At 34.0% G+C, this 19,082-nt stretch overlaps 1 protein-coding gene and 1 non-coding gene across 40 annotated transcripts in view; one reads left to right on the forward strand and one right to left on the reverse strand.

Annotated features, from left to right (window-relative positions):
• Adgrl2 (adhesion G protein-coupled receptor L2) overlaps positions 1 to 19,082 on the reverse strand; it is a 612,767-nt gene that overhangs the window by 61,063 nt on the left and 532,622 nt on the right. The window lies entirely within an intron of this gene.
• On the forward strand, positions 16,756 to 16,863 carry LOC111754392 (U6 spliceosomal RNA). Its single transcript, XR_002789084.1, has one exon. It is a non-coding gene; the product is annotated as a U6 spliceosomal RNA (small nuclear RNA).

Here is a 19,082-nt window from a genome sequence, read left to right on the forward strand (position 1 = left end):
TTTAATGCAAATTAGGCTCGACTCACTTGGTGCCTTATTAATCCAGTGCAAAATCTCTTGTTTGCCGAAATGCACACTCAACATAAATGTGCTTGCTTTTATTAGCAAAATAAGAAGTATTTATTTACAAAGCATGCCACAGAGACTAACTTTCATTCACAGGGTCATCAGGTCTAGCTCTTTAATGAAAGGAATGAGATAATTTAGGAGGGGACAGATACTATAAAATTTAAAAATATTTCTTCTATGTTCAAATTTTCAGGCCCTCCACTTTTAATAATTCAAAAAAATACTGTGATTCATACTAATAAGAGCCATTATGTATAAAAACGTTAATCTACTACAGTTTTTACTTGTAAAAACGATGGTATTTTTAACAAGGGAGATGGGAAATCGCAATGGGATGCCCTAGTTAGATTAAATTAGCAGGAAACTTGTTACCAGACTATATAAAAGACACAACGTAATAAGACATGACCTTGCCGGGCCTTGGAACCAATCTGTGATGTTTTTCCTTCTTATAGCCCTTGCTAATTATCTGCAAAGTTACAGACCCTTTTATCATAGGTTATTTTTCTTCAAATTGTGAGGGGATTTTGGTTTCTAAATATTTAATTAGTTTTGTTATGATATGAGGATTGTTGTACATGCCAAGCATTCCGATTTTCATATTCTAGTCCTCCTAATTATCCTCAGATTTAGATTGGTCATCCCAAATCTTTTCCGTTTGTAATTATTTACTTCTTAAAGATCATTCAGTGAAGAAATATTTTCACCCTTATGGCTCTTCTTTTCCACAAATGGCTTTTCAGGTCCGTTAATTACCCGCTCAGAGGATTAGAGTTTGAAATAATGCAAAAGAACCTGCAAGTAAAAGGAGTTTTAGAGGGCAAAACTAAGCAAACTAGATTTCTGTTGTTGCTATTTTAAATTGACTACTCCCTTGGTTTGGATATGATTTTGAACAGGAAAATTATGCCATAAAGATTTTTTCCTGGCTCTCAAGATGTTACATAGTTTGCTATTTAGACAACATTATAATGAATAGAATACAAACTTCTATTCTCGTTGATAGCCAGTATAAATAATCTCCGTCTTTACAGACCTCACTTGGATTATACCATACCCGGGAATGTTAACAAACTTATCACGCAAATCAAATTCCAAGTACAGAATTAAAATCGTAACATTTTGGGCAGTGTGGCTTTTAACATTGTACAACTCTGCAAAATCTAAAAGCGTAACATGGGTGTAGTACTTAATCAACAGAAGTGCCCCATTTTTATTGAAATTACCCTACATTTATAAGTTCTTGGCTTTTTCAACAAGAGGCACGATAGCATTGGTAGTCATTAACAAAACTGAATTTTGTGTCTTCCCTAAGTACATTTCTTTAAACTTTTTTGTCAGCTAGATATATTTTTTTATCATTACTTTTATTCTGAAGTAATTTATTTTCATTGGGCAACTTCTAAGACATTTTGACAGTAAAATACTGACATAGTGTATAAGCAAATGTGTAAGAAAAAAAGCATAACAAAATGAGTAAAAGTATATTGTGTTAAGACTGAATGAAAGAATATGAGTGAGCAATATTTTAATAATATAAATTGAGTAAATCAGCAAATTTTCAGGGGACGGGAAATGCAGTATGTACAATAAATGTTTCTCCAAAAATTCAACAAAGAAAGAACTTGTTCTAAGAACAAACTTGGTGTTAAGCAATATTTTTTACCAACCACCTAATTTTAAGTTTGAACCCCAGAAAACCCAGGAGCTATGTCTCTTTCTGTCATTCTTCCTAATGACAAAAGAATCACCTTATCATTTACTTGTTTAGATTCTACACTTTGTCAAACTATATTCTAACTCAACAGGAATTTTCATGAAGGTACTCAATTCTAATAAAGGATACTATTCCCATTTAAAAATTTAGCGGCAAGTATGTGCTAATAAAAAGTATAAGCATTAATTATGCATATATATATAGTATATGTATATTTACAGTACTGCATTTGATGGCAGATATATCTATATCATCAACTACAGTAGTGCCATATTAGAATCAAATTCTGGCATCAACTGCTCTTCGTCAAAAACAAAAACAACCCCCCCCCTTTTTTTTACATAGGGAACAAATGGAAAAACCGGTTTAACTACACTGCAGTGGGAGCACAGAGGTAGCCAACACCTCAGACCTCCGCTCACCTCACCCATTCCACAACCTAAGGGTTTCTTCAGGAAAGCAGAGTCAAAATCGCTGATCTGCTGCAATCCCTCATGAATACAGATAAACAACCAGGGCTCAGAAAATCCGACTGAATTACCAAAACCACACCCTAAGAAAACAACACTACTACTGTTCCATCCACTCCAGGTGCACAGCGCAGTGCTGGGAGACAGAGAAAGAGAAAAAGGACAGAGGGGAGGGAGAGGGAGTGACAGAGATCCCGACAGACCGGTGGCAGAGGCGACCTTTTCACGCAGATTTTGAACACTGTGATGTCTATGTTACCTAAAAGAGCCAGCACACCAGTGAGATAACAAAACTTGCTGAATGCCTCCAAACTGAGTACTCAAAGAAATTACTATGGACACATCTTGAACTATTTCTTCCCTACTAAGAAGATTCGCTTGAGGGACACTGGGTCCCTAAGGCGAAAAGTTACCAGAGCTTTTAGGGTACAGGGCTTCTAGTGTAAGCACCTGCTGTTTGCCATTTCCCCGAGGTGCTTCTGAGCCGCCCAAGAGCAGCGACTGCTTCCACATGGGAGGAAGGCACACACGGGCACACACAGCATCGTCCCAGCAGGCAATGAGAAAGCCAACAAACCACACTGGCCAAACAGGATTAATCTCCTGCAGACTGATCACCCACATCTAAAATGATGTCTTTTCCCTGTGACAGTAAATGTCTAATTTAATCACATTCGTGTGTCATATCTATATTTTGTATTTTAGTTGTTAACGAAATTCATTAAATTATTTCCCGTGCCTAGGATTAAACTATGTGCTTCCTATGTACCACTTTTACATTGTTTCTCAAACAGCCCAAAGAGCGCTGGACACTACTATACCAGATTTTCATGTACTGACCTTCTTGAATGGTTTCAGAAATCTTGTTTTATCTCCCCCTGGGAATTTAGAATTCTTTTAAATTTTATTTTCAGCAGTAGCACTCATTCAATACTTTCTAAACTGGAATTCTTACTCTTTTCTATTTTCCAAAGATTTTTTTAAAGGATAACTTAATATGTCTTATGTTACATACCAGCTGATATTTCCTTTAAAAAGAAAACAGCATAATTTTTTGCGTGTTTACGTATCTATGCTGTTAAGACAAAAGATGAAAAACAATAAAGGACAAAAGCTGGAAACATAGATTCTTGGGGTGGTTTGAGCAGTACAGCAGATGGAGAAGGCCACTCTTTCGTACCCATAATCTGAATATAGTCAAATTCTTCAGAGACTTGTGAAGAGATGGATACTTTGTGGTTTGTATTCCCTTAAATTTAATGAAGTCTCACCTGACTGATAAATATACAACAAATTTCACTGGCTTACTTCTGATAAATCTGAACTAATCTTTAATCATGACAAAATATTCATAATCTAATCCTTTTATCAAATTGACTACCACTGCAGGATCCTCATGTGTTTGCACAATTAAAAACCCCATGTTAGCTGTATATAATAAGGCATTACATTTGATGCAAATCCTTTTCTATTGAAATAAGTGCCAAGCTGACAGCAGGAAGTAGCTGATAAGAAAGCAACAAGGCATTGCTGATGGCATTGTTGATAACTGAACACCAACTCATAAGCATTCACTCTACAGCCTGTTACCCAAAGAGCTCTTTAAGGGAAAAAAGGGAAAGATCAGGGGAAGTATCCTTTCACCTCATCTCAGTCACAAAGGCAGGCAACTGTCAGATGGATAGATAGACAGATGGATAGATGATAGGGAGTACATAATTTTATATCCACCTGTGACTCTGGTATTAAAATAAGCAGAATATAGTATCTGCTGCTGTATCCTAGGTATAAAAATATCTGTAATTGTGGAAACAGTAATACACTAAATATACCATTTTCAAAGAATATCTATGCAAAGAAAAAAGGCAAAGTATATGAAATTGTGTCTTATTGATCTCCACTGTAAAAGAATGAACTCATTGTGGCTTCAGCATTAACACAAAAGCTCCTGAGGCCTTGTGCCATTTTCTGTGTAGACAGTATAGAAATAAAATGTGAAAGGATATGGACAGAAGTTAAATCAATCTGTTAACAGACCTCTGTGTTACCTGAACTTAAAGTATATCTCAAGACATTGCTCTCTACTTTCTCGTCTTCAATTTTAGAAGTTTATTGTACAATACAGATTTAGTATCATGAGTTTACATATATATATATATATATATATATATATATATATATATTCTCTTGATTACATCTTTGAGAAATTAGCTAAGAATCTCTGAAATGTGTACCATGTATGTAACACTATATTCTAAAGTTTGTTAACTCTATAAATGTCAGTTTGTACTCTTGTAAATATATATTCTTACTGGTTATTTCTAAATACCTTTAGTGTTGAGCAAATTACATCATATAACTCAGTAATCACTCATTAGCATAAGTCAGTGGCTGAATGCAAATACATGATTTTCAGAGACTATGTAGCCTTATAATAGAAACCAAATTAAAACCTTACTGGTTTACAATTTGTATGAAACAGTTTTAGTTTTAAAAAATTACAACAAAGGCAGAAAGCTCCCATTCAATATTACATTCCCATTCTGAATTAGCTTCATATCAGCAGCTTGTCCGAAAGGCTCAGCTCATCAAGACCTATAAATGTTAGACTCAAATGCTTTAAATATCCCTACGCCATGTCCGGGCTTGGAAGGACAGGTCCCTGTGCTGTGAAGCAGCAAACAACTGTGTGCCTCTGAAAGCTCGCATGCACTCTTCCGCCACAGATCTAAACAGGGTGAGTGCATTAAATAATGAATGGCCAGAAAAACAGCTTCATCACTGCAGATTGCAGACACTTCACACACAAGATCACACTGGGCACAGTAAACTCTCTTAAGCAATTAAGATTTTTCATGTATGACATAAAATGGGGCTAAATAAGATGTTTTCTTTAACAAACTCTTCGAGGTAGCACATTAAAATATTCAGTATTTTTAGAATTTTATTTGCATAGAAAAAGAAAACTAAGTAGGTACTGTAGTATACCAACATAACAGCAGTAGGTGTTTAATGAAAGGAATCACGCTCAATTCATTAAGCACATGTGATATGTCATTACAAAGAAACACCAGAAGTCCTTGCTACTGCTCTTCTCTTTGACCCTTTAACTTTTCCATTTCAGCAACCTCATTAATGTCAAAATGCCATTAGAATGGCTGTCCATTTTTAAATCTCTACCGCTAAAACAGGGCAAAATACTTTGGGTTCAATCAAGAATTCTTTCCTTTTGTACTCAGCTAAAAGCTTAATAGAGCCACAAGTCTGAATATTGCTTTTATTAGAAAAAAAGATAAAACACGGTGAATGGTTAAAATGCAAAAAGTCATTTTGAGACTTAAACTAAACTTTTTTTGTTTGTTTTGCTTCAACAACTTTGGTTTTCATGTAATCGGCAGATTCCTAACATGTACATCATCAGCACTGGTAGGCTTGCTTTTGTATTTAGTATCAATGTTTTTCCCCCTGTAAGGAACAGACAAAGTAGAATATGAGACAGCAATCTCCAAGAGGCTAATGTATTAGGAATGTCTTTGCAACTATTAGACAGAGCAGGTTTGGGGAGGGAAAAGTGGTCCTCTAGTATCAAAGCCCAAGAAATCTGTCAGAGCTTGGAGAGCCCTTCCAAAGTGTCCTGAAATGAAGCAAAAGGACAAGGAGATGGGTTTTTGTCACTCAGCGAATGCTGTCTCTGGAGAGAAGCGTTTAAGATCCCCCCTACTTCTGGCAGTTCCTACAGGGATGGAATTGGGGGACTCAGCTATGAGCCTCGCATAGGGCAACCCTCCTGGCGGCTGGGGAACAGAGCCGGACCCTGAAGGAGGAATTTGGGTCACACAGCAATACCTCTGCTACAATGGAATGTCAAAGAGTTCTAGGAATTGTCTTCAAAGACAGTTCTTTTAATGCAACGTCTCATTTCCATGGTTTCTATTCTATTTTATCTTCTTGTACACACTGACATGTCAATCCTGTTTACTAAGCGATATTCAATGGGTTTCCTATAGAGCAATGAACCTTAATAGGCAGCTTTTAATTGGCCCACATAGGAAACCACATTACTTTTAATTCCACAGCTACAGCATAAAATAAAACCATTGCTTCTCAAACTCTAGAGCAATTAGACCTCTTGGCTATTTGGCTAACTCTGCTTCATGATACCCAATGCAGTTAATTATATTTTTTGATGTTAATAGTCTCTGTCAGTCTCAAGCATAACTTCTCTTTGATGAATATTTAAATTATATTTGAATAAAAATCTTGGTTACATTTCACATTCAGTAATCATCATGCCCTAATAAAGGTCTTCTTGTCAAGGATTGAAATAAATGGCAATGTACATATAAATGTCTTGAATCAACTTATCAAATAGTACTATTTGTTATGATCATCAACTATCCCACTTCTCGAACACACTTTATAAGCATTTCATCCACATAACAACCCACAATCTGGTTGCAAAAGTTACTTACAAACATTCCTTTAAGTTACATGTGTAGAATTCCAAAAATTAATCATGAGAACATCTTAGGACTAGAATATTAATATAATTTAATGTATGGGACAAAACTATCAAATAACAAAATGTCCTGGGAAAATTATTCTCTCATCTCTTACTGTACAGCATTGTTCTTGCCATAAGAATTCAAAGGAATAAGAAAACAAACCTTTGATTTATAAAGTTATCTTTCAATTATTGATCTTGGTAAAGGAAAGTATCTTAAGTAATAGTTTTTCCCACATAAAGCTACTTATATAAAGTGGACTTGGAAGTGAAGGGAACTTCCAAAAACAGGGAGACAAGGAGAAAGGTACAGTGTAAAAGACAGGTTGATTTAATTTAAAATTGTTTTACAAATTTCACATTATAATAGGAAGACTTTATACTAGGCATTTATTTATATAAACTATAAAAATGAGTTATTTTAGCACAATTTTTAAAATAAATGTTTTGCTATTTACCTACGTGACTGCTGCACTTCAAATTTAATTGTTAATTTTTATAATATTTTATTATTTTCTTAGGATTCCTAAATCTTTGAAATAAAAAGATCTCAAAAAGACACAATGAAGTGTCCTAAAATACACACATCAACAAAGCAATGTCTAGTAAAAATGACTCCAGCTTTTCAAAAGCATCATTTATAAATGAATTTTTTTAGAAAAGGAGATGTGGGTTCTGGTTTGAGAGTTTTCTTTAAGAAACCAAAAATTGCAAATAGAAAAATCAAGCACAAAGTAGGTACCTATTTTTTGAAGGGGGTGGGGGTGGGGGGAAACACATGTAAAACTTTAAAACCCAAGGACAGAGCTAGGGATTTAGCTCAATGGCTTAAGCAGTGCCTGGTAAGTGCAAGGTCCTGAATTTGACCCCTGGTATTCCCACAAACAAACAAACACCCCAACAACAACCACAACCACCTAAATCCAGATAACTAAATTAACATTTTAATTAGCTGGTTAGAACTCCTTTCCAATAACTTCTGTGTTTTATCTTTCTTTTATGCTGTGTGTTGCACGGCTGTCTTCTCATAGAACGATTTTATAGTGCTGCTTTCTACAATACTGCAATGTTTCTGGGATTGCTGATTGACATCTGTCTTTTATTATAAAATATGTACCTACATAGCTATATGTGCTCTTGCTTGTTGCAATGCTTCAACGTGGGCCCTACAAACCCTGGAATTCCGATAAATGCTATTTTCTATTGTACTCACCAAAGGAAGAGGCGATGTAAACATTTACAATTTCAAGTACTATACTTAATGCTTGCTCTATGTATTCCGCCAAGTATTCATAGGTGAAAATTTAGTTGGCTACAAGAACTAAATGATCTCTTAGTATCTTACACATTTAATGACAAAGAATTTTTCATAGAATAGCTTGTGGCTTGATCCATTATAAACATTACTTCTCTTCCACTTCCCACCTATCTCTGGTGTCCTAAGACATGCTTAAATTGCAGGATGACATCTTGTTTTTTGTACATTATGTTACAACCAGTAAGGAAATTCAATGAACAATGGGGCTATTTCTAAAGGTACTTCTTCACCAGAGGACTAGCAATCATTCAACTATACATAGGTCTTGGAACCATGGAAAATATCTCAATAAGCTCAGACTGAATTTTATAAAAAAGCTAAATGTCCACTAATACAATCTCCAAATGCTCTTGCTGCTCTTAAGCCACCATAAATGAGAAGAGTAAGAGGAAGGTCAGGAGAATGAAATCAAAAGCTTTAAAGACTGTTTCTAAATTTTGTATTGAAAACTGCACACAAAACACATTTCAGTGCCTCCAAAGAGGCCAATGCAAGGAATGGCTTTGATGTCTTAAGATCCATAGGCTGCATGCATGGCTCAGGATTCTACCTTACAGACAGCCCCCGTATTTTCAAAGACTGCAGGTGAATTCAAATAAAAGCAGTTAAGACCCAAGAGTAATTTCAAGCCACATACATAAAGCAACTCTTACTTCAGACACTCTACGGTCAAGGGTAGTGTGTTTAACTAAGATTGAAAATCACATTTTCTTACATCCAGATGTCATGTGAAAAAACACTAGAAGAATACTGAAAGAGATTAGTCATACAATATCCTTGATTGATTCACATGAAAAAGAAATAAACACTAAAAGACTACAGAACCATTCTTTGTATTTTCTCATAATGAGATTTTTCCTAGAAATGTCTGCAAAAGACACTAGGTCAAAACTAAATGTGGGGTAACAAAAAGCAATGAAAAATTTAAGTTGTTCAACATATTTAAGAAAAGAACATGGCAAAACAAGAAGAAAAGATGACTATAACCCAAAAGACAGATCTGTATTAGTAAAAAGCCATCAGAAACCTAAATGCTCACAATTTATACAATGCACAAAGTACAGTGTCAACACTGTTGCTTTTTGTTGTTGCTATGCTGTTACTATGGTCTGTATGCTTAGAATTGCAGTGCATGATAAAGAGAAAATAAAGCCATAACAGCTGACAATTTAACTGTTTTTTAAATTAATAGTAAATGTTTTTTTCCCCTTATTTAATAAAATCAGCCAACAGAATATGCTATAAATGACCCTGAATCACCATTCCTATCTTGCTCCCAAATTGCTAGTAAGAAAAGAGTAAGGATTTGGGATAAATCAGCGACAAACTTTTTTTGCGTCTAAATAATAGATGTATGTTTTATTTACTTGGAAATCTCATTAAATGTACAAGGATAATTAGAATGAAAATTTGTCAATTTTACCTAAATTCATGCTTATTTTTCATTAAATACAACATATTAAAAATAGCATATTTTACACAATAAAATTATTCTTAAAATTCTTTGTACACTATATTATTTTCCTGTTAATAAAAATAAAATTGTACAGCATACTAAAAGTAATTTTAAGTGAAATCTTACTTATAATTTGTTCTCTTGTTGATGTTCTTTTTCTTCAACTGATTGTTGCATCATATTACATTTCTGTTACACTGGTGTTGAAGGTATTCTCGGGGCGAGGAATAGTGTGAACAAAAGAAAAAGCCAAATCCAAAGCTAAATTACTCACTATGTCTTGTCTTGCAATTCTAAAATAAATGCCACAGCTATTATCTGCAACATGGTTAAAGTTTGTCTGTTTTTCTGTTCAAAGTGTAATTTTTAAAATAGATGCTTAAAAGCTAAATTTTTATACTATTAGTACACAGCATCAGAAATACATACTAACACTAAAACACAAGATAGTTACTCAAACTGGTATTAGAAAAGTGTCTTCTGCAAGCAGATCCTGTGTTTCATGTGTATGGGAATGCGTGCACACTTAAAACGCCACCATAAACCTCACTGGCCACAAAGTTTCATAACACATTTATTTAAATTCAAAACATCTTATTAGCCACATATCTAATGCACTAGTGCAGCAGAGGCACTACTGTAACTGCAATACAAATTACCCAGAGAAGTTCTGGCAACTGACTTGTTTAAATTTATACACTTAAATACAAACTAATATTTTTGTGTATAGCAAAGCACATTCTGGATAAGTAAAAAACTACAAAGTATACAACAACATACATGCTATAAAGCACTAAAAACAGACCAATGTGATTATATTAAAATTTATAGATCAAATGACATATCCATGCTTGCTACTACTGACTTTTGACTCTATATCCTCACGTCTCTACTTTCAAAAAATACAAGCTGAAGCCCAGAGACGAGAACCAATATGAGATAAAGCTTTGCTTTAAAAAACTAACTTTCCTTCAGTCTGCCTGCAAAAACAGAAAAAAAAATTAGAGTTTAAAATCTGATTCAAGCTTCTGTATTTCACCAAGTAATCTTTACGTTATGCTGCACGCTAGTATTGTGTCACTGAGAAGATAACAGTGTCTTCCTGAGCCCACAGACGTACAACAGTGTCTTCCTGAGCCCACAGACGTACTATAAAAGTAAAACCCATACATTATTGGACAATACTAGTGAAAACAAGCAGTCACATGTCCACTTTCCACCCTCATTATTAGTAAAAGAATTATTTAACTAATTTTCATTTAAAAAGGCAAAACAGAGCACTGTGTAAGTGAGAATCTGCAAAGTGACATTGTATCTTTTACATTCATTTGATGAGCAAGGTCCTAAGGGATATTTAGATCATTTATCTTCTAAGCCATTTTATAATTAGTCTTTCTTTTATACTAAATGTGAATGTTTAATATGTTTTCATTTTTTTTTATCCTGCCAATAACCTCTCTTTCCTATAATGAGTACTTTGGTTTAAATGCCCATCAATAAGTGACAGGCAAAGTATGTGTCCAATTAGATATACCAATTAGAGGTTTAAATGGTTATTTATTACTGTACTAAGGTTCAAGAATCTATACTAGTAACCTCTCAAATCCTTGGCCAAAGACATGTGGGTTGTAATTCCAGTTACTTGTTTTGAAATAACTCAGCCGAGAGTGAGAGAATTAGTGGAAATCCAGCAAGTAAGAGAAAATAACCTAAGGAAATTGCATAGAGATGAAGGGTTAGTAGGTTTGAGTTATTTATTTTTCCCCATACGTATTTCATCCTAATGGACAAATGGTTGATAAACCTGACACCACAGATAGATAAAAAGCACTCGGGATAAACAACAGCAGGGTAAGAATGGAGTTTCTCAGAAATAGCTGGCTTAGATCCTATGGGAATGAATATATGTACTAATTAAAGGCAAGAGAAGAATATTGCCAACTAGGAAGCATTTATAGTAATGGAAGAATATAAAATACTAACTCCCAAAATATTATGAAACATCAATTTAGACTAAAAGGCAGATAGAGCTAATTTTTCACCCTTGATAAATGTTATAATGAGGAAGAAATTGGAAGGCCATTTTTAAAAAGTAACAACTATATAGTGTTATCTGTAAGGAGGTATCATTATATGTGTGCTTACTACATTTAAAAATAAAAAGTCATAAAGCTCTGACTTGGACACAAAGCTTCTTTAGAAAGAATGAATGATCAATATAAAAGTTGAGCAGCTTGTATGTCAGGGAAAGCACAAAGCGAAATCTATAATCATGAAGTCTGCCAGAGAACACCGACAGAACTGTGACTGCATTTTAATGCATTTTCTTGGATGAATTCTGAGAAGCTTTGATATTCACCTCTTCTTAGAATAAAATTGTGTGTACGTATTTAAGTATCTCCTTTAAGTAATGTATGCATCATGAACGTCTATTAGTATATTTGGAAAGTAACTCAATTAGACAAAACACCAATCACATAAATTCAAAGTTATTTAAGAATTTTTACAAAGTTCTTAAAAAAATATTAATCATTCAAGGTATAGAGAATTTGAGTTTTGGGCCTCTGAGGTCAAATAATTCAGCCGTTTTCAAAGGTTCATGATATAAAAAAGGTTAATCATTCTGCTATTCATTCCCAGGGATATTTTTAAATAAACTAGGTGCTCATACAGGCAGCAGCAAAAGAAAGTATGCCATGTGCAATAACTGTTAATTTCCCAAGAGTAATCAGAGGGGATTACAATAAGATGAGCCATGTTCTTCTGCAGCTCCAACAGCCCCAGTGTTGAATGACTCTTGAAATAGATCCCTTGGTCCACCACCCAATCCTCCACGCGGTCCTCAGCTATGTGCCCTGCTGGCACCAGGAACAAGAAGGTAGTGTGGCAGAGGGAAAAGACCACACTGCTTGTTTCAGGGTGCGCAGTCCTCTGCCTTGTAAAAACTGACAAAGCCATGCTGGCACATACATATATAGTAACACATCCCTTCAAATCCTCAGGGATGCAAGAAAATGTCACCACATGAATTGTTCTTGGGTTAGAAATGTTAAATACAGTGTCATTATTATACTTACAAACAATAGGATAGGACACTGATAGATTTAGACAGGGGAAAGTTAATGGTAGAAAAGTGATAAACAGGGTATGGAAAAGGAAGAGATTTTACGTGGTACCTACACATCTCCCAAACCTTTGTGTCCCTTGGTTTAAAACAGTAACTTCACCTGGCTTCTAGAAGTGGGGATTTCCTCTTTCCTTTATGACAGAGATGGCAAACCTTTTACAGACTGAGTGCCCAAACTGCTAACTCAAATCCACTTATTTATTGCAAAGTGCCAACATTGAAACTAAACCTGAGGTTAATTTTTAAAAACAAACAAACAAACAAACAAACAAAAACCCACCTGTTGCCGATGGTCAGCTGCTAGCTGCTTGGTCATGCCCAACAGCTCTGTATGCCCACTGTAGCATGTATGCCACGAGTTTGCCATTGCTGCTTTATGATAAATACTCCTTAATGACACCCTGATTTTATAAATCATGAACTAATAATATTCACTTTTTAGTTTCATGTAGCCAGGTTACTGCCCAATTTTTGCTAGTCTATACAAGGTTGATTACCAGTTTTCTTGACTTCTACCCTTAAATTGTGCTATCTTGAAAATTCTAAGAATTCTTATATGAGTTTTTAAAATGGAATAGAAATCTTCAACATCACCAAGAAAAACAGCATTGCTTTATAGTTTACTACTAGTTTAAAAGACATTAGCCTTCTATGCCTGCTGCAGCTTCCTTGACAGCAACCTTACCTCTGTCCCTCAAATGACAGGGGTTGCCTAGGGCTTCTGCGTACTCAAACTACACAGTCTCCGGGTAATGTCATCTATTCCCCTGAAACTATCAACTTCCAACCTCTTCCATCTATATGTTCACCTTTGGCCACTCGTACAGACGCCAAACTTGTGTAAACCTCTGACTTCTGAAATACAGTGGGACCTAAGCATTTGGCAATGTTTTTTTTTAATAAACTCTAGAGATATCAAGTGACAAACATGAATGTGGCCATCTTTTTCAGAACCAGGGAACAAATGAATTTTGTGGACTGAGGTGCCACCGAATCTGTAAACATGACACTCTGTATTGAAACAACCTTAAAGGGGCTGAATTGGACACCGTAGCAAACAAATATACACTGAATTTTGTTTAATAACAAACAACACAGTTACGTTATTCTATTCCAGTCAGTTGCTATCTATACAAATAACATTTTTGACTAACTAAAAGAACTGAGGATATCAGGACAGTTCCTTGAGTGTAGGACATGACAATCTTTCACTGGGCAATTTCGATACCAAAATAGAGTATGTTTCAGTGGAATACACAAAATATACCTTCCAAACACAGGAAAGGGCTGAAGTGTGTAGTACTACTCTCTTCTCTGTCTGTATGAAGGTATGCTAATATGCATAGGACAGCATCAACTACGTTGTAAAAGATGACCTATCCATGCACATTAGCTTTATACTCAGTATTGAAATATAAATTTGTAAATATTTACACACATGTACTTTCAGATCTCTAGGCAAAAGTGCTAGAACATTAAAAACATATTACAATGCCCAAATTAACAAAGGCAGCAAACTGCCTTAATGACATTGAACAGATTCTAAGTAAAGAGAGAAGAACATAAACAAAGAGAGGTTGAGAAAAAACTTCAGGTATGATTTAGCACATCAGTTCAAAACACTAGACTGTAATCAAGTATTGTAAATCATAGATACTGTTAGCAAAATTTTAATTTACGTATTAGTCAAATCAAATCAGATACTTAAAAGTAATAGCAGAAACATTTTTGTTAATGAATCCAAAGTGTTGTATTTTTATATTGTGTCTCACAACAATTATCTTCAAAGAGTACTAAAAATAATATTTTTAATGGTGACTATTTCATAATGTATAAAATATAAACAATTTTAAGACAGAATTCCTATTTGGGCTTTTTAGGATGAGCCACTCAGAACACTTAGAGGACAAACATACATGTTAAGTATCCTTAATATGAAAAATTCCAAAAGCTGTTTGATAGGAGATAGTTGAAATTTAAAATAGATGAAGCACTTCAGATTTTAGGTTTCTGGATTAGGGATGCTCAACCAGTAAAATTTGTGTGAATATTCCAAAATCGGAAACATTTGTGGTCCCAAGCATTTTGATCTATTACTAACAAACCTTAGTTTCACATTTTTAAATGACAACAAAATGAGAAATGAATACTAATAACTTTATGATCAAGGTTTGAATTACAAGTGCATTTATTTGCTTGATTCTTAGCTACTAGAAGTGGTAACTGGAGAAGAAAGATGAAAACGTTTGAAATACAAAGCAAACATACTGCAATGGTACTAAAATTTCTGTGTCTGTGTCATCACTTATATGGAAAAATTACAATATTTTTATTGGACCTTTCTAAAGAGAAAATTTTTTACATTAAATAAACATAATTCTATTCCATCACCAAATATCAGATTTGGGGGGTTATAAATGGAAATACTTGCTAAGTTGTTAGGGGTTTAGCACTGTAAAATTAAAAGAGTCAAGTCATTCTATATACTCAGTAATTATTCATAATAATTTAGTTTCAAAAATATGCCTACTTTGTTTTTCATACAGTTATTAGAAATTCTAAACTAGTCAAATATGACAGAATTCCTTAAGGTTTTTAGTCTGACATGTGTATAGGGCACTTGTCAATTACAACTATGAAACTAATTTTAAAATCATTTCAACCTTGTCTTCCTTTTCAGTCAAGTGTTCATGTTTAAACCGTCATTTTGCTGATTGAATAATTATAGGTCACCAGTGTAATACCACTTAAAATGGATTTTCTGCTGTTAGTGTTAGAATTATCCTTTATTTGTATCTATACACCATATAACTGGAGATTTTGATAATAAGGGCAAAAAGAACAAATAAAGGTTTTTACAGAGTTCGAATGCCCCTAAGTTTTAGATCTTTTTTTAAAAAAATATAGTAGTATCAGCCAGGTATAGTGGAGCAAGCATGTAATGCTATATCCTCCAGTGGCTGAGACAGGAGTTTCACAAGTTTTAGGCCAACCTGTGCAGTTTAGCAAGACCCTGTCTCAAAATTATAAAAACACTTGGCAATGTAGATTCATGGCAAAGTACTTGCCTAGCATGATAAATGGCTACATTTAATCCCTATTACTATTAAAAAAATTAAGTACAGTAATATCAAGAAATGCAGCCCCATATTTACAAAATAAATGATACTTTATCCTGTTGTTTCCTATAATAAGAAATGATATTCATATGTAGTAGTATAAGACATCTCATTAACTATTGCTGTGTTTTTGAATATGTAACTTGGAAAAGATTACTTAAAATGTATCATTCTTTAAACCCAGCTATGCTAGACCTTCTCTGTGTTAATTCGCACTGTCTTTTGCTAGTCAGTCTAGTAAAAAGAGGTAATCACACATAATAATTCTTTTCTTCTATTTCACTCTAGCCTGCTTCTAGAAACCTAACTTGTGTCACTATACTTGAAAGGTAAATTAGCACGTTAACAATGGGATTAATGGTCAACTACTACCCAGGGTGTGTGTCTGTCTCTGAAGGATAGGCAGTTCCCAGATTTTGAAATACCCTGTGCAAAACGGACAGGCTTAATATCCATCATATGAAATGCCTGACATTAGAAATGTTTCAGATCTTAAGGTTTTTGGAGAATATATGCATATATTCAGGGAGACACAATGGGGATAAGACAAACCTAAACATAAAATTCACTTAAATTTCAAATATATCCTATATGTATATAACCTGAACATCATTTTACACAGTATGTCTGTCGATTTGAGCTTTGACTGCAACCTATCACACAAACTTAGAGATAGTAAAGTTTTACATTTTTGTGGCTTCATGTTGGCATTCAAAAAGTTTAAGATTCTTTTTTTTTTTCTCCTGTACCGAGAATCGAACCCATGACCACATGACTGCTAGGCAGGTGCTATGCTGCTGAGCTATATCCCAGCAAGTTTAAAATTCTGAAGTGTATCTGATTTTGGATTTTCAGATGAGAGAAGCTCTACTTTTAGAATCTATTTTAGTCAGGAAAGTTAAACTCTAAAAAGTTACTTGTTTTACAGGCCAGAATTTCAAACTTATACTACTCATTAAAAAAAATGGAAGCACTGTGCTCACTTTGGCAGCTCATATGCTAAAGATTAGCATGATACCAAGAAGATTAGCATGGCCCCTGAGCAAGGATGACAGGCAAATTTGTGAAGTGGTCCATATTTTTGCCATTTTGGATTTACTACTGTCTTGTTTTGAAGTTCGGTATTGCATTCAACGTTTTATTTTTATTGGTTCTGTTCGATTCTGTTTTGTTTGATTTTTTACTATGTCTGAGGTTATGGGCAGCTGTTTGGGGGATGGCAAGAAGCATTATTGTGGCCACTGTTGATCTGCTATTATCTTGAAGTCCTGTATCACTTACACTGTTTTGTTTGAATTGGCTTTATTCTGTTTTATTTGCGAGGTTTTATTCTCCTCAAAGTAATTTTTTTTAAAAAAATGGAAGCACTATGTGAGTATTATTGATTGCAAATGACATTTTGGCTTAATTTTATAATAATGTCAATAAGATGATAAAAGCAAAATCTAATGTAGATCTTTCTAAAGTAAGGTGATAGTCTTGTTTCCTAAAAAGAATATTAATGATCTTATCAGAATTGGCATTAAAAAAGTAGCCATAACTGTCAATAAAAATATGCTAAAACAAATATGATGAACACACTCTTAGAACATGGAGATATTTTTCTTCTTTTCTTTTCAGCTGAATTATTTTCTATAATTAATGAATAGGGGCTCAGTGCAGAAAGAAAATAGATAAAAACCATCATAGCTTACATCTCAATTAAGAAGTTCAGATACTCTACCACATCTGAAAAAAAATATATAGTCTATAGTCATATAGACTATATATATATATATATATATATATATATATATATACTCAATATTCATAACTCTCAACCTTACTGAATCATAATCTTGCTAAGTAGCTAAAGCCCAATTAACAACATTTTAATAAAAACTACAGTGTCTTAAGAAACTTGATGATGTCATATTTTATATTGCCCTGAAGTTTAGTCTTTTAATTGTGGATGATAAATTCTATTCAATTGTAAATTTTAAACAAAAGAAAATTTGACTTTAGTCTTATCTTTAAACGCATTTTGTATAATGTAAAAGATCAAAGAGCAAGAGAAGTGATGGTTTGAATTGGAAAGAGTAGAACCTTACTAGAATCTGTTTAACTATCTGTATACTGTTCGAAGATGGCAGACATCTCCACTCACTATTCAGAAATGTGGTTTCTATCCTGCCCTAACAAGTATGTATGCTGACGACACTCTCTACTAGCCTTCTAGTACTACAGCACTCTCATGGCTATGTTTTATCTGCTAGGAATGATAACCAGAAGTTACTTAATCTATTGAAATAGTACTGTTCTATAGTTTCTTAGAAAAACAAGGGACTTTACTCCCAGTTGTGTGTTTTCTTAGTTTGAACTTGTTGTTTTATTCTGGTTTATTGTTACTATCAAAAGCATGAGAAGATAAGCTAGAAACTGGATGAAAATATCTATAAAAGATACAACTGATAAAAAGGACTGTTCTCCAAAATACACAATGAATTCTTAACTAAACAACAGAAAAACATTAGATAGGTAATTCACCAAAGAAGACATACCAGGGTAATAAGCACATAAAAATGCTCCTACTATGAAATTATGGACTAAAACAATGAGATATCACTACACACCTATTAAATGGCTAAAACCCAAACACAGTCAACATCAAATGCCTGCACTGGTAGGAATGCAAAACAGTAGTCACTTATGAAGACAGTCTGAAAGTTTCTTATAAAACTACACATACTTTTATTGTACTCTTTACCCCAATGAGTTGAAAACTTATGACCACAGAAAATTTGCATGTATATATCTATAGATGCTTTATTCATAAAAGTCTAAATTTAAAGCAATCAAAAGATCCTTCAGTATGTGACTGGATGAACTGTGGTAACATCTAGTCAATGGAATATTTTTCTGTGCTAAAAAGAAATGAGCTAAGAAAAGACACATTGAAAACTTAAATACAAAACAGAAGAGAGAGAAATAGCAAGTAGAAAAGTTCAAATATTTCCCAAAATATCTACTACACTGTTTCAAAAATAAGCTCATTGTTCCATTTATGTCACTAGTTTACCTTTGTGTGGTGAAAACACAGTTTTGTGTCATTATCTGTCTCTTTTGTGAAGATCTTTCTGGTCTATGTTTTGTACTTGGAAGATTAACCATTGTTATTCTCCTATTATTGTTATGAAATGGTTTTGAGTTTTTTATTCATTTACAAATGTGTATCACCAAGTTAGAAGAATCCAATCTGAAAAGGCATGTGATTCTAACTATTGCACATCTGATGAAGTGCACAACTCAGGAGGTGACACAAG

This window comes from Cavia porcellus, unplaced genomic scaffold (assembly GCF_034190915.1).
Source record: "Cavia porcellus strain 051 isolate PalLab524CR breed Dunkin Hartley unplaced genomic scaffold, mCavPor4.1 scaffold_1, whole genome shotgun sequence".
NCBI classification, from domain to species: domain Eukaryota; kingdom Metazoa; phylum Chordata; class Mammalia; order Rodentia; family Caviidae; genus Cavia; species Cavia porcellus.